The sequence below is a fragment of the Mercenaria mercenaria genome, chromosome 3 (assembly GCF_021730395.1).
Source record: "Mercenaria mercenaria strain notata chromosome 3, MADL_Memer_1, whole genome shotgun sequence".
NCBI classification, from domain to species: Eukaryota; Metazoa; Mollusca; class Bivalvia; order Venerida; family Veneridae; genus Mercenaria; species Mercenaria mercenaria.
The window spans coordinates 88,104,205-88,119,808 of NC_069363.1; positions in this window are offsets into that span (position 1 = coordinate 88,104,205).

Genomic DNA, 15,604 nt, shown 5'->3' on the forward strand with positions numbered 1-15,604 from the left:
ATTACGAACACGGTCGCAATTTAAAAAACACCACGACAAATTTTATATTGTGTTTTGATTAATAATGGCTTTGCATTATCAGTATAATGGTTTTGCATTGTCAGTCTGCTCTTTGATAAATGTCAGTATTTCATGTCAGAGATTTTCAGCTTTACTTTGACATCTCATTCAACCTATTGGTAATTTATCAGCTTATTACGATTTCATGTTAGATCTGCGAATACAGCTGGAAGTTGTGTTTGTAATAATAGTGTCATTTTGACTTCGAATACATAATATATCGCTATTTTTTCCTTTTATATTGATTTAGATATTTTTGTTGCAGAAAACACATGGATTTAGGATATTCACTGATGGATTAATTATCAATGTTTGTGATTTTAAGAAGATAAAAGGTTTATGAAAGGTAAGATTTATCACAAGTAAAACATTTGGAAGTTGTTCATCATGTCGTAAAAAGGCTGGCAAAAGGTTAGTGTATTTGTGGTTGTAAAAAGGAAGGCTTATGTGTCGAAGAGGACGAGCTACCTCGTATGACAGAAACCAGGCAGTTGTATGCTTATATAATCTTGTGTCGATTCGACCTGTTTCACTTTTGAATAACACAAGCATCATTCAGTACTATTTAAACAAAGAACCATCAGTCCTGTAACCTTGCTTTCTGCTTAAGTTTGATATTCAGCTCTGCAGTAATTAAACATACCTTTGAAATCTGATTTGTCTCCAAACAGAACTTAGTATTTATAAAACATTTGTTGACAGTTTTCATCATATCTAAGTTGTTTTATATTGACACAAAAAGACTTAGCAGATTTGAAGTTTGAAGGAAACGGGTAGAAATTCCTTCTGTTATCGAGAGACATTGCGCAGCACAAAACTTACACTGCATATATGCTGCGGCGATTACCATTTACTCGTATAGAACGTCCATTACTTTATTCCCGCATTGTAAGAATAGGAATTGTTAAGTTCAAACTAGCTTTTTGTTTGAACCAGGTTTGCATTGCATCTCAATGTTAAATAATCATCTATACATAATCATTGCTATCAGAAGACAAATTCAGAAACAAAGCGATTAACTTCTGAAAAAAAACTATCCGGTTATACAAACTAAAAGTATTGGGAGAAGATTTTTTCGAAACATAAATTGTTTAAGCTTTTCGCTTCCTTCGAACAGACCTCGTCATAATATTGTTAAAATACAAAATTAATGTCACTTTTCAAAGATATGCCAAAACTAAAAATTCAATCAAAGCAGACATTTCTTATATATTTTATAATCGGCAGGGAAAGAAATACACAAAATGAATATTAGTGAATAAAGCAAAACTTGTTGCTAATAAGAAATGAGAAATGAGAAATATCGGATCTGTTCTTGCTAAAAAAGATCCTAGCACTACATTTTGTTTTAAAACTAAAAAATGTTATTTAGTAAGTTTTAAGAACGAAATCAAAATCTTATCTTACCTGTTTTGACTTTAAGGAATTTCAATAAATTGCGAACTTTGAATTACGGATAAAAATCTCTTGGATCAAGATTCGAATTATGCAACATTTCACATTTCCGAAAAAAGTGTTATTATTGTAGTACTTCGAAGGAAAGACAAAGTAAACCTTTTATAATAATTCTAATCTCTAGTCAAGGTTTAATACTATCGCGAGTACAAAATATAAAGTTTGTTTTGGGTTTGGCGCCGTTTCTCAACAGTATTTCAGTCATGTAACGGCGGGCAGTTAACCTAACCAGTGTTCCTGGATTCTGTACCAGTACAAACCTGTTCTTCTTAAGTAACTGCCAACTTCCCAACATGGATCAGAGGTGGAGGACGAATGATTTCAGACACAATGTCTTTTATCAAATCGTCACGGAGAACATACGCCCCGCCCGAGGATCGAACTCACGACCCCGCGATCCGTAGACCGAGCTAAGCGGACGGGAGTTAAAATATAACGTAAATTTATAATTTTGTCAAATGTTTTAGCGAGCCATTTGTGAAATTGTGTTTCGAAGAGGTATAAATGGACATTAACAGAACAGCAAACATGGTATTCTTAAATTGTGTTAGGTAGGGAATGGTAAATTATGGATTATGATATAGACAATGACAGCATTATTTTAGTAGTGTTCGTAGCAGGTGCCTGAACATAGTTTTGCTGGCAAAATTTAGTTACAGAAATACAAGTAGTACATAACTCTCTTGATTTTATTGGAAATTGCATGATCAGCGTAACTTGTATCTGACAATTCTCAGAGATATTTCTGACATGATACTGCTAAGTTTTATGGAATTGTTCTTGTAACATCAGCTGTAGGCTGGTATTACATTCTATAGAAGTCATATAGGACTTGATTTTCTCTACCGCAAAGCTTCATTTACTTTCTTACTGCTTTTATTGTCATTATATGCGTAGCAAGGTCTTCGTGGGTGGCTTCTTTATTTACGGTACAATTTCGTAAAGCCTTATTTCATGCTTTTTAAGGCAAAGCATAAAGGAGTCACATTGGAATTATGTTTTATTCTTTTTTTTTGGCGATTTGTTATGGTCCAATATGGCTGAATGCTACAGTGCAGAAATACTTTATAAGGATATCGAAATAAAGCTTTTATATGGAAACACTTTGGTTTTGTTTTTCAAAATAACGTAACTGTATTAAACAGAAATCGAAGGAAATATTTTGCAATAGTAAAAAAACGACTGTGATTTTAAACATTCAAAAGGAGTACAACAAGCATCCAGAAATAGTTTATGCACTATATGTGTATCATTTGAAGGGTTATAACGTAAACTATTTCTTTAGTTTCAATATATATTGACAGCTAATCTTGAAAGTGTCGAGAAATCACGTTGACACTGCAAAAACACGTCATGATGCTTTGCCTAATGTGTGGCCGTTGTACAAGGTAGTCGTACAAAGTAGTCGGATGTTAATCACAGTCTATCTAATAAAGTTGTTGCTTGTCAGAAATCGACCAGACATTACAAAATAAACATATATTTCATTTAAAAAAGACAACAATCATGATGTAGGAATCTTCAGTTTTCATTCAGTATAACAAATTGTGAGCCTGTGCAATCAATTTGTCAATCTAAAGTATAATAATTATGCAATATATACTTATTAGTTGTTTTGTGAACATAATTAGCGGAGGAACAAACCAACGTTTTCACAACAAATTAAGACGCTTCTTGCATGATTTATTGCCAATACTATACCCAACTTCTTATGCAAAATTTATATTTGACATTTACATCATTTTAGGAGGTCAATTTCTGCAGAAATTCATATTGTCCTTCGTGGTCGTACTTACTTTTAGTTTGGCGTATAATTATTTTCCAAATGTTCTCGTTTTTGGTTGACAAAACAGCTGGAAAATTGTTTTTATAATGGTCTTATGAAACTTAGCAGTTCATTTGATTTGTACAGAAGTACTAACTTTTCTTGTGAACTTGAGAGAAGTACAACTAAATTTAAAACAATATTTCTTGTGAAAATAATGGTTCGAAAACAAGTTTTTATCTTTTGTGTAAATTGTGTTATGTTTACCACCCGCTGGCACTTTACATGGTAAAACTTGGCTGGTTATAGTACATACATTAATATTGTTAGTCCGTACCTTTCAAAGATCGGATAAAGGTTTTAATACAGTTTACACAATGTAAACATGTAAGTTACCATATAAAAGATGTTATGGGAAAACCTTCTTTAGAGCTTTGCGACTATTGTGGGTCAGGATCAGCCTGTACACCCGTAAGGTCTGATTTGGATCCATACTGTTAGCTTATCAATTGTATACAGTGCAAATAACAAACATCATTTTGTTGGTAATGCCAGTGGCGTTTTGAAAAACCCTGAAAACAATATATATATGTATGTATATATATATATATATATATATATATATATATATATATATATATATAAGAAAAACATCCAATGGGTTTCCTCTATCTGTAATTCTGCCCAGGTGGACAGAAATACAGATAGAGGAAACCCATTGGATGTTTTTCTTTTTTATTTATTATATACTTGTCCAGGAGTAACTTTTAATATTTTCTGTTATATATATATATATATATATGTATGTATATATTAATATTTTAAAGAAGAAATTCGTGTCCACTAACTGTTTATATTTCCACAGATCGATGTTGCTCCTGAGATTAAATCAACAGGGTTCCAAACCTAACGCCTATCATTACCTATCAATGCATTACCTATTGCAAAGGTTAAAAAACTGTGTTATTTTGGTAAACATTTAATCTTATCTACAAAAAAGTAATAAATACTTGTCTTCCTTTCCCATGTATAACATCATTTATTCAATTTACTTTTACGAAAGTCTTTATGAACTTAAATACTTTTTGCTTATTAAATAGATACTATTTGTTAATTTGCGTGAAATGCAGCTTTTGATCACATAGCCATAAATACCACTATATGTACAGCATTAGCAATACATCTCTTTTCCATTTCACACAATCTTTTTAGACAAATTTAGCAGACAAAAAAGTAGTTTGCTATATTCATAGAAGCCCATTTCCGCAGGGGGCAACGCCATTTTCCTGTTGATAGTTTTGTTGTTCTTTTTCCGCTATACAAATTCAAACTTAGTACGTGTCAAATTCCTCAGGTAATAACCATGATACAAAAGTAATTTTAAAATCTGTAAGTCGCTATCAATTTGTCCTGGTCTCATTTCGTTTTAGACGGATTTCGAACAATTTATCTCAAACCCGTCTACGCATAACTTAATAGTCGCTACCTCTGATACAATAAAATGCTTCAATAGCTTTTAAAATAACGTTAAATAAGTTTTATAATAAATTCAGACGGTTAAAATATGTTTCTGCAAGCATATAAACAGCAAAAGGTTTTATGTATCTTTTTTTAATTGTAACTGTTGATCTCATCCACATATGTTATTTATATATAATTTTCAAATACAACAGATCGTATAGAAATCAGGCTTTTCTCACTGATAAAAACATTAGTTGTTTAGTTTAATATTCTCTTTTTTTACGTTACACTTCCTAAAACGGAAGCTTCGTTTGTCAAAAAAAGTAATGCCATATTCTTTTTTTATAATATAGGAAAAGAAAATATTTTGTATTATCATGACAACACTTCACTGTTTACCTTTATTTTTTTGCCTTTAAAATAATGTAATTACTGCTATTAACTTACATGTTTACACGCTGAGAATGTTTTTCTTTTTTTTTCTTTTAGTTGTAATAATAATGATCTCAAGCTTAATAGTGCCATTTCATTTGTTTCCTTCCATTTAATAAAACAGTATCTGTTGTTGTTTATTGTGTCAGCTACATTCTGATAAAGGACCACAATGGAAGTAAGGATTAGTTTCCTTTTTTGTGTCATCTTTATATTTTTATGTTGTGACATGGTTTAATATTTCTTATTTTTCCTTCTAACTAAATACACATATTTTTAATCAAAGTTATTTATTTGAATGATATATTTTTATTGTAAATCTTTTATAAAAGCAACCCTTTATAATAATCTTATTTATAGAACTTATAGCTAGTTTTATCTGTGTTAATACCATTTATCATTTAATGCAGTTTAACTTCCATGTTGTGCCGATGTCAGTTAAAAGTATAATTACGTACAACCAAACCGCTAGATTTTGTATGCAACAATATATAACCCAACGCCTTCAAAAGTGTTTTACACAGGTAACCAAATCATTCCACATGCAGTTTCCACCAGAAGTGTTTCAGAGTGAAAACGAAATTATAGTTGTGATATTCTTCTTCAATTTCATATTGCATGCGCAGTTCACACGTAAATGTAACAGACTGGCGATTGCGATAAGAGGGCGATGCTCGGTGTAAATTAATCGTTATATGGCGACTGTAATGATATTGATTAATGGAGAAGTTGAGTATACAAATGGTTATCTATTCAACTCTTCTTAATGGAACGATCTAAGAAATAATTCAAGGAAACAGGAAGAAAGTAACAAGCAAAGTCATTAATTAAGTTTATATAACAAAATTGAGCACTTACACGTCGCTTCAATAATGCATGTCTTCAGGATAGATTAACATCTGCACTTTACACTCATCTTTTTACAGAAAAAATCCACAGAAATAAAGATTATAACATTATATAAGGATGATATTCGACAAGTTGTCTAAAATAAAATATTCAGTTACCTATTGGTGGTAATTAGCATTACATTTTATAAAAAAAGGACTTAGCGTATTAATTGACATTTCATTCGAATGGCTTGCTCTGTGTCGTAAAATACAAAGAATAATAAAAGCAACACAGACCTGACGATAATTAATGTCTGGCAAGATATGGCAATTGTGAAAGTAATTTGGTGTATCATATTACTTCAGGAAATGATGTTCCTTGCATACACGAAAAAAATAAATTACTATAGTAATCGCGAAGTTTACGATTGGATTTTCGAGAGCGGGTCGTAAAGAAAGGCAGAATTTACGACATATCCCGTATAGGAGAAAAATTATTGACTAGTTGTTTTTAAGTCAGTGCTAGAGGGCGTGGGAGGTGTTTCATTACCTCTCATGAACAGACTCAATCAAACCGAGTCTGCTATTTTTTTCTTGATTGCATTCCTTGCTTCCAAAGGATATTTTTACAAATTTTATTGATTTTATTTTTATCCTGTTACAACGTTACATACACTTTACCCTGTTACAATGTTACATATACTTTATCCTGCAAGTTAAGTGTGACAGTATACAGTTTAACCTTACTTAAGATTTGTTTTGAAACTGTCTTTTTATGCCCCCGAAGGGAGGCATATAGTTTTTGAACCGTCTGTCGGTCTGTCTGTCAGTCTGTCCGCAATTTTCGTGTCCGGTCCATATCTTTGTCATCGATGGATGGATTTTCAGATAACTTGGCATGAATGTGTACCACAATAAGACGACGTGTCGCGTGCAAGACCCAGGCCCGTAGCTCAAAGGTCAAGGACACACTTAGACATTAAAGGATAGTGCATTGATGGGCGTGTCCGGTCCATATCTTTGTCATCGATGGATGGATTTTCAAATAACTTGGCATGAATGTGTACCACAGTAAGACGACGTGTCACGCGCAAGACCCAGGTCCGTAGTTCAAAGGTTATGGTCACACTTAGACGTTAAAGGATAGTGCATTGATGGGCGTGTCCGGTCCATATCTTTGTCATCGATGGATGGATTTTCAAATAACTTGGCATGAATGTGAACCACAGTAAGACGACGTGTCGCGCGCAAGACCCAGGTCCGTAGCTCAAAGGTCAAGGTCACATTTAGACGTTAAAGGATAGTGCATTGATGGGCGTGTCCGGGCCATATCTTTGTCATTGATGGATGGATTTCAAATAACTTGGCATGAATATGTACCACAGTAAGACGACGTGTCGCGCGCAAGACCCAGGTCCGTAGCTCAAAGGTCAAGGTCACACTTAGACATTAAAGGTCATTTTTCATGATAGTGCATTGATAAGCGTGTTCGGTCCATGTCATTGTCATTCATGCATGGATTTTAAAATAACTACGCATGAATATAGTTTTTGAACCGTCTGTCGGTCTGTCGGTCTGTCTGTCAGTCTGTCCGCAATTTTCGTGTCCGGGCCATATCTTTGTCATTGATGGATGGATTTTCAAATAACTTGGCATGAATATGTACCACAGTAAGACGACGTGTCGCGCGCAAGACCCAGCCCCGTAGGTCAAAGGTCCTAAACTCTAACATCGGCCATAACTATTCATTCAAAGTGCCATCGGGGGCATGTGTCATCCTATGGAGACAGCTCTTGTTCCATGCTGTGTGGTAAAGATATTAAAATATACGTACGTCTTTAATTTTACATTAGAAGCAAACAAAAAGAATAGGAATGGAATGGAATGTATGGGTAGTATTACACATCTTGAATGTTACATAAATCTAAACATGTCAACTTTTAAGTTGAAGTCAGGATAGGCTTAAGCGTTCCTAATGACATTTTAACACTGTCTGAGTAATTGGATCTGATGCGACTGGTAAGAGAATAATGTTTGAATTGAACTTTTACTATCGGCACCATTCAACTATAAGTCGCTAGATGATTATATTGTAAGGACGTTCTCGAAATCCGTCAGGGAAGAGGCTGGGAAGGACACGCATTTGCCAAGCAACTGCATACTAGCATAAAGTCGAAAGAAGTTAGCGGACAACCGTAATTTCACTTTTATTGAACGACTGATCAAGCGAAGACCGAATGTCAATTTTAATCTGTAACGCTTTACATATGGTAATATGAATTGAAACGAAAGAATAATAGGTACATCTTGAAGACCGAAAGCTAGATGTTAATATGAATTTGTTTTTTAAGCAAAAGTATAAAACAAAAACTGGTTTCTAATAGTATAATGTTTCAAGTATGAATGCTTTATAAAGCATAGTGCATTTTCACTTTGTATTATTTGAAATACGCACAATAACTTACATATAGCACAAACTTTAAGATGTTTTTATACACAAACAAATCATAACTTCTACTAGTGCCAATAAAATTCGCAATGAATTTTCGTTATATATTTGCTCTGTATTTAGCTCAGGCGTATTGATAAAGATTTACTATTACACACTACCGACAGGCAAATTGGAAAGAATGTAATGTAATGAGATGGAGAAAGGCGATAAGCTGATAGAGGAAGAGACACATAATAGGCTTTGAATATCATTTTTTACGCGTTTGTTCTTGTTAATACCTAGGAGAATCATATCTTTGTCATGATTTTATTATGATATTAACACTCTTATTAGTTCCCTACCGTTGTAACACCGGAGGGTCTGTAGGAATAACCCTCCGTCCATCCGTCCGTCCGTCTGCCTGTCCGCAAATCTGGATCCTGCGATAGCTAAAATGTATTTAAGCTAGGTTCATAAAACCTAGAGCGTGAATAGAGAGCAATATGAAGATTATGTGCGTACATGATTTATGCTTATAGTTAAAAGGTCAAGGTCACTATTGAAGGTCAAGTAAAAATTGTTTCTGCTCCATAACTTTTATATGCATTGATGGATTATCTTAGTGCTGCACACAAACGTTTCCCTTGATGAAACAATGTGTCAATGCATGATCTACGATTGTCTTATGGTCAATGTTAATGTTCAAGGCCAGGTAAAATTTGTTTCTTCTCCATTATTTTTAGTTGCATTGAAGGTTTTATACTACACAGAAATGTTCCCCATGATAAGACTATGCGAACGCACATGACCCATGGTTGTCGGTCAAAGTCACTTTTTAAGGTCAAGTAGATTTTTTTCTTCTGAGTGGACTTTTATATTGCCACTGCAATACTCGGTCATTTGTTTAATCCCCCGACGTGGCGGAGGGATTAATAATAGTCTGCGTCCGTCCTTCCGTCCGTCTTTCCGTCCGTCCTTCCGTCCTTATCAAAATCGTGTCCGGTCCATATCTCCTAAACCCCTTGAAGGATTTTCATGAAACTTGGGTCAAATGATCACCTCATCAAGACAATGTGCAGAACCCATGAGTCAGCCTTGTCGGTTCAAGGTCAAGGTCACAACTCAAGGTCAAAGGTTTGAGCCTGTCATTTTGTGTCCGCTCTATATCTCCTAAACCCCTTGAAGGAATTTTATAAAACTTTGGTCAAATGATCACCTCATCAAGATGATGTGCAGAAACCCATGAGTAAGCCATGCCGGCTCAAGGTCAAGGTCACAACTCAAGGTCAAAGGTTTGAGCCTTCAATTTTGTGTCCGCTCTATATCTCTTAAACCCCTTGAAGGAATTTTATAAAACTTTGGTCAAATGATCACCTCATCAAGACGATGTGCAGAACCCATGAGTCAGTCATGCCGGATCAAGGTCAAGGTCACAACTTAGGGTCAAAGGTTTGAACTTTCCATTTTGTGTCCGCTCTATATCTCCTAAACCCCTTGAAGGATTTTCATCAAACTTTAGTCAAACGATCACCTTATCAAGGCGATATGCAGAACTTATGAGTCAGCCATGTCGGCTCAAGGTCAAGGTCACAACTGAAGGTCAAAGGTTTGAGCCTTCCATTTCGTGTCCGCTCTATATCTCCTAAACCCCTTGAAGGAATTTTAAAAAACTTGGGTCAAATGATTACCTCATCAGAACGATGTGAAAAAATTATGAGTCAACCATGCCAGCTCAAAGTCAAGGTCACAACTAGGGGTCGAAGGTTTGAGCCTTCCATTTGGTGTCCACTCTGTATCTCCTTAACCCCTTGAAGGATTTTCATCAAACTTGGGTCAAATGATCACCTCATCAAGAACTCATGAGTCAGCCATGTCAACTCAAGGTCAAGGTCACAACTGAAGGTCAAAGGTTTCAGCTCTGTATCTCCTAAACCCCTTGAAGGATTTTCATTAAACTTTGGTCAAATGATCACCTCATCAAGACGTTGTGCAGAATTCATGAGTCAGCCATGTCAGTTCAAGGTCAAGGTCACAGCTAAAATCAAAGGTTTTACCCTTTCACTATCCATAGCAGTGGCGGGGGATTAAGCTGTCTTTCAGACTGCCTTGTTATACTAAATCTTAGATGTTTATACCACTTGAAAACTTAAAATCCATTAAATGAAATCCAGTATATTTTGATTTGATAAATGATTGATGAAAAGGAAATAAGCTGACACGAACAAAACACAAAACTGTTTTATTGAGAATAAAAGATACAATAAGTAGGCTTTAAAAAGATGCAACGAATATCATTATGACGTTTTTAAACAAAGCTTTACGGGGTGTATGAAACCTCCTTGGCATTGGTCTCACTACGATTGTTCACGTAGCTAATAATGTTTTAACGACATTCCGTACAAACATATCAATAATGTTCGTCACCTTTCATTCTTATTCCTTCTATTTTTCAGGACCGAATACAATAATGACAGCTTTTTTCCTCCGGGAACTTTCTCACATTGTTGTAGACAGCAAATCTACAATTTTTACTCCCGATAGGTATGTCAAAAAGAGATCCTGATTCATTGGGTCATTACCAAACACAAACTTGTTGCCAATTTGTCATTTTCTTAGTGTTTTAGAGAGTTTTAGAATCCATTCAGTGCATGGTTTATTATGCGCTTTATGCGGTGCAATTTTAAGATTCCATCGGGCTTACAAAGTTTTGCTATAACTGATGAATCAGCTATCCGAAAGGATGTTTTGCATAATTTCGTGGTTGTTCTAACATGTCATGAAATCTAATAGTTACAGCTATGAAAAAGTACTTAAACAATGGATTTAATATACTGTTGTACTATATTAAACAGTACCCAAAGGTTTGACGAAATTTAGAGAAATAATTACCGGAAAGAGGAATTTAAAAAATAATGAATGTTCATCGCATGAATGTGGTAGCCACATTATAAACTAAGATTTTAAGTAAGGCATCTCTGAATTGATCGAGAAAATAGAAAAAAATGTATTCTAAATCCTCATTCCTTTCTAATATTAAGTTTAGCTGGTATTTATCGCGAATATATAGCAATACATGTATTTTAGTGCTAAAGTTCTGACAGTTTGAGTCTTACAACTTGACGCTCACCATTTGGAAACTGTTACATTTATTTATATTTATCATACACTTATATTACATGCTGCATTAGATAAAATACAATTTAGTAATTTGAAAACACATACAGAGATTTAAAATAAATATTTTCACGGCTGTTTGAGATGATAGAACAAATGTTTTGCTTTAGAAACAATAGAGTTAAATTTTAGCGGTTATGTAGATTTGATTTGAAAACGAGAAATATGCATACGTTTATTTAACTTCCATACATACGGGAAAAGTTTCGTCCTGATAACCGCACTGACGTGAGTGTTCGGACTTCAGGCAAGCAGCACCTAACATGAAGCGGCAGCGAGATCTACATAACCTGGTTTACCGGCATCCAAACCAGTTGGAGACCTGCCAAGTGACTTCTAAGGTTGTTAATGGACGGAAATTAATACCTGGATATACCGTATACGATAAACATTGTCACTAGAATGAATATGTTAATTTGAAAACACCAGTGTTAGGTTCTCAACATTGACTTCTTTACGAGGTTTAGATTTTAATTGCATGTATACAAGACCCAGTGATAAAATTTCATAAGTTTTAAAGAAATTATAGACCACAGGGCACTATAAAATGTAATTAGAAAGAGCAAATATGGGTATGTGTCCTTTTAAACGCACTGGTTACATAGTCAATATGTCAAACTACATCGAGTTAGACAATGACGTCACATTTAACAGTTTCCAATACATCTTTCCAAATATCAAGAAAAGTTATTGTATTAATTGTAATTATATTCAACTGGCAGTCCATTTGATACATGTCCTCGCTGCTGAAGTTCTGAAATACTAAGCATTAATTTTTACTTTTCCCAGACATAATCCTGATGTATATTCCGTTGACGTGCTAAGACAATCATTGTCATTAAATTCAGTCGTAATAAAATTATTTCACGGTTTGGTTTGAATTTCGGGAAGTTATGTTGGTCGAAAATGGAAGGTACAATTACATTCATATTTCCCATGAGCTTTGTCTCTGTACGTCAATCTATGCGAATGGATTTACTGTAGTAATTCAGTTTAGAATTAATATTCTTTCTTTATGTGTTTTTTTTTTTTTTTTTTTTTTTTTTGATAATGAATAGCTTACTTTGACATAATGTTAAATCATTCATTTCACCAATATATAGAAAAAGAAAATTGTTTTGCAAAACGGATTTGTTTTTTAGTTTACCTTGTATACCAAAACACTGTACTAATTACATTGGCATCTCGTCTTTCATAAGATATATCTTTAATTCATATGGTAAATCATTCTAAATATAATACTATACTGGTTCAGTGACGTTTGACTTGCATTCAACCAATCCTTAAGTTTTTGTTCTCAATATGTAACACAAACGTTTACTTATGTATTCTACACTATTTACGAAATGACTTAAAATATATCATCAGAAGTTTTTCAGACTGGAAACGAAATTTCCATTAAGATATTCATTATTGACGTCATATAAACTGTTTTATTTGCATGCGCAACATTCTCATTTTCATATAACAGATAAGAAATTACAATAAGAGGCAATACGTATTAAGCTATGCGTTTAGAATTGTTCGGCGCACTTAGCCAGATAGTGACGATCTAGATTAAAAGAGAAATATTATTTGGCACTAGATACTTGTTTTGTATTTGTCATTTCAAGACGACTTTTACAGTTTCATTCAACCGACTTATTAAAAAGTAACATCGGGTTTGTTGGAAGTTATTATAATTATGTTCTATTCTATTTGAAATGCAAAACAATGACAAATTATGTAAAAATGTAAATTTATTAGTAGTGAATAAAATTTGAAAACAATAAGACATATTTTAAGTAAAAAAGACGATATTAACATTGCATCTTCCCATCATTATCATAAAAATACTCATTTATATATTTCAGTAGCTTTTTTTAAAAACCCGATTCATAGATATTTCTCATATAATTTTCTAAATCCAGTACATAGCTATCTTTTGAAACTTAAAATAGTATTGATAGGGCAGTGGTATAACTTTGAAGTCATTTATCTAATACTGCCCAAAAATCACAAATATGTATCTTTTAAACTTGGGAATTTGAAAAAAAAGTAATTTTTGTTTTATTATTATTATTATTGTTGTTGGTGGTGGTGGTGGTGCTGTGAATCTTTTCATATATTCTAAACTAGTCTATATACCGATTTTAAACATTCAAGACTGATCTGCGAAAGCTTTAGATTTTGATAGACCATAAAAGATATACCAAGTAGAATACGGCAGCTAACGGAATATGACAAGCAGCTTCATGGCTGGTAAACTTATATGTATGAATTTTAAACACATTTTGACATAAATCAATTAAGATTATACCAGACTGTTCATACTAATTCCTATGTTAAATACCTATGTTAAATACAAATACTTTGCAACATTCTTTTTCAAATTACATTATGCAAAGTAGGCCAAGCTTTGATAACATTTTTCCTTTGTACCTAGTAGTAACAGTTACTATGTAACCATATGATGTAAGACAAGTAGCATTCTTACAAGATAACGACTTGTACGGAATGGCAATTGCTCGCATGGTCCTATTTCTCGTCTTGTTTGTCATTTTGTTAACTGTCTGCTTCACAAATTCCATTATCGGATATGATTGCTGTGCTCGGTCTGATTTGCTTAGTAAATACCAAAACAGAAAGTTTATTCTAGTGGCATCAACAATTTATTATTCATTGGTCGTTTGGTCATTCCTATTTACCAAAGTGTTAGTTTTGGCACTCTTCAACATGTTCAATTCTACATTACACTAGTTAACCAATGTGAATTGTCAAGTTTGGAGGCTACATCACAGAAGACATAAACTACATACTCTTCCTGTTTTAATGTTCCAAGATTTTACTAGTTTTTACGTCTAAAACACCATGCAAAAGTGTGAAGTAGCAAAACGGAATATTCAGATTTTCTTATTTAACATAATATAAATATAATAATTATATAATTAGATAAGATAGTGATGATAATTTTCGAATTTAATAAGTCCTTTTCCTAAGCTTTACAGGGTTTATTTGCCTGTTTTTTCTTATTACATGTACCATTTCTTAGTAATTCAGAATTCTTAGATGGTCAATATAGTTCAAGATGCGAAATCGCAAACAGAGAAAACCATGTTATTAGCCGACCGTCATTATGAGTCAACAGCATGTGTATCTAAGTCCGAATACAGGCAATGCTTCTTTCCCGAAATTACCAAATACCTGACCGTAACTTATATTGTTCTCACAGCAACGATTTTACGTAAGTTCAACAGCGACAATTAATTTCAAAGCTATATCCAAGAACAAGACTCAAACTGTTCATCATCTTTTATAAACATATATGCCAAAAATGATTTACAGATAAACTCATATGTACACTTTGAAAGAAGAAGGCAGGTTCTGAATCCACATTGATATTTAACACCTCTCAATAAATACCAGAAAATTTGACAGTTTGCATTTTTAGCAAGGCTAACGTATATCACGAGAAAGTAACATTATAATAATTGCTGTTATACAATACGCAACATTAACTTTTCTAAAACTCGGTGTATGTCCTTTGTTGCATTTACAACTGGAACTCGTGTTTAATTCAATTTACTACCACCTGTAAATCTCGTATTTGGATGATTGTTTTCGGATAGGAGACAGTCTTTGATAGCACTTTTCTCCACATCATTACGGCAGAGAACTGGTTGTTGTTTGACGTCCTGTGTAGAGCATAAACAAACTATCATCGACTGTTGTTATTTGTATTCAGAGACGGTTCTCTAGAGTTTTGTACAATCAGATTTAATAATGTATTTGTTAAGTGAAGAACTTTGCGGTGTTTTATTCAACAGAAGTTGTCAGTTGTAATTCGATTGAAGACTGGTAGCATAACTTCTATGTTTCTACATATAAACTATTGATACAACTGTTGCTGGCTTGAAATTAAACAAAACACCTCATGGTCATGCAAATATTATTTTAAACATTTTTAGTTTTCCACTGGTTCGTGTGGAGTATTGTGTAGATCTGTTTAAATATTAA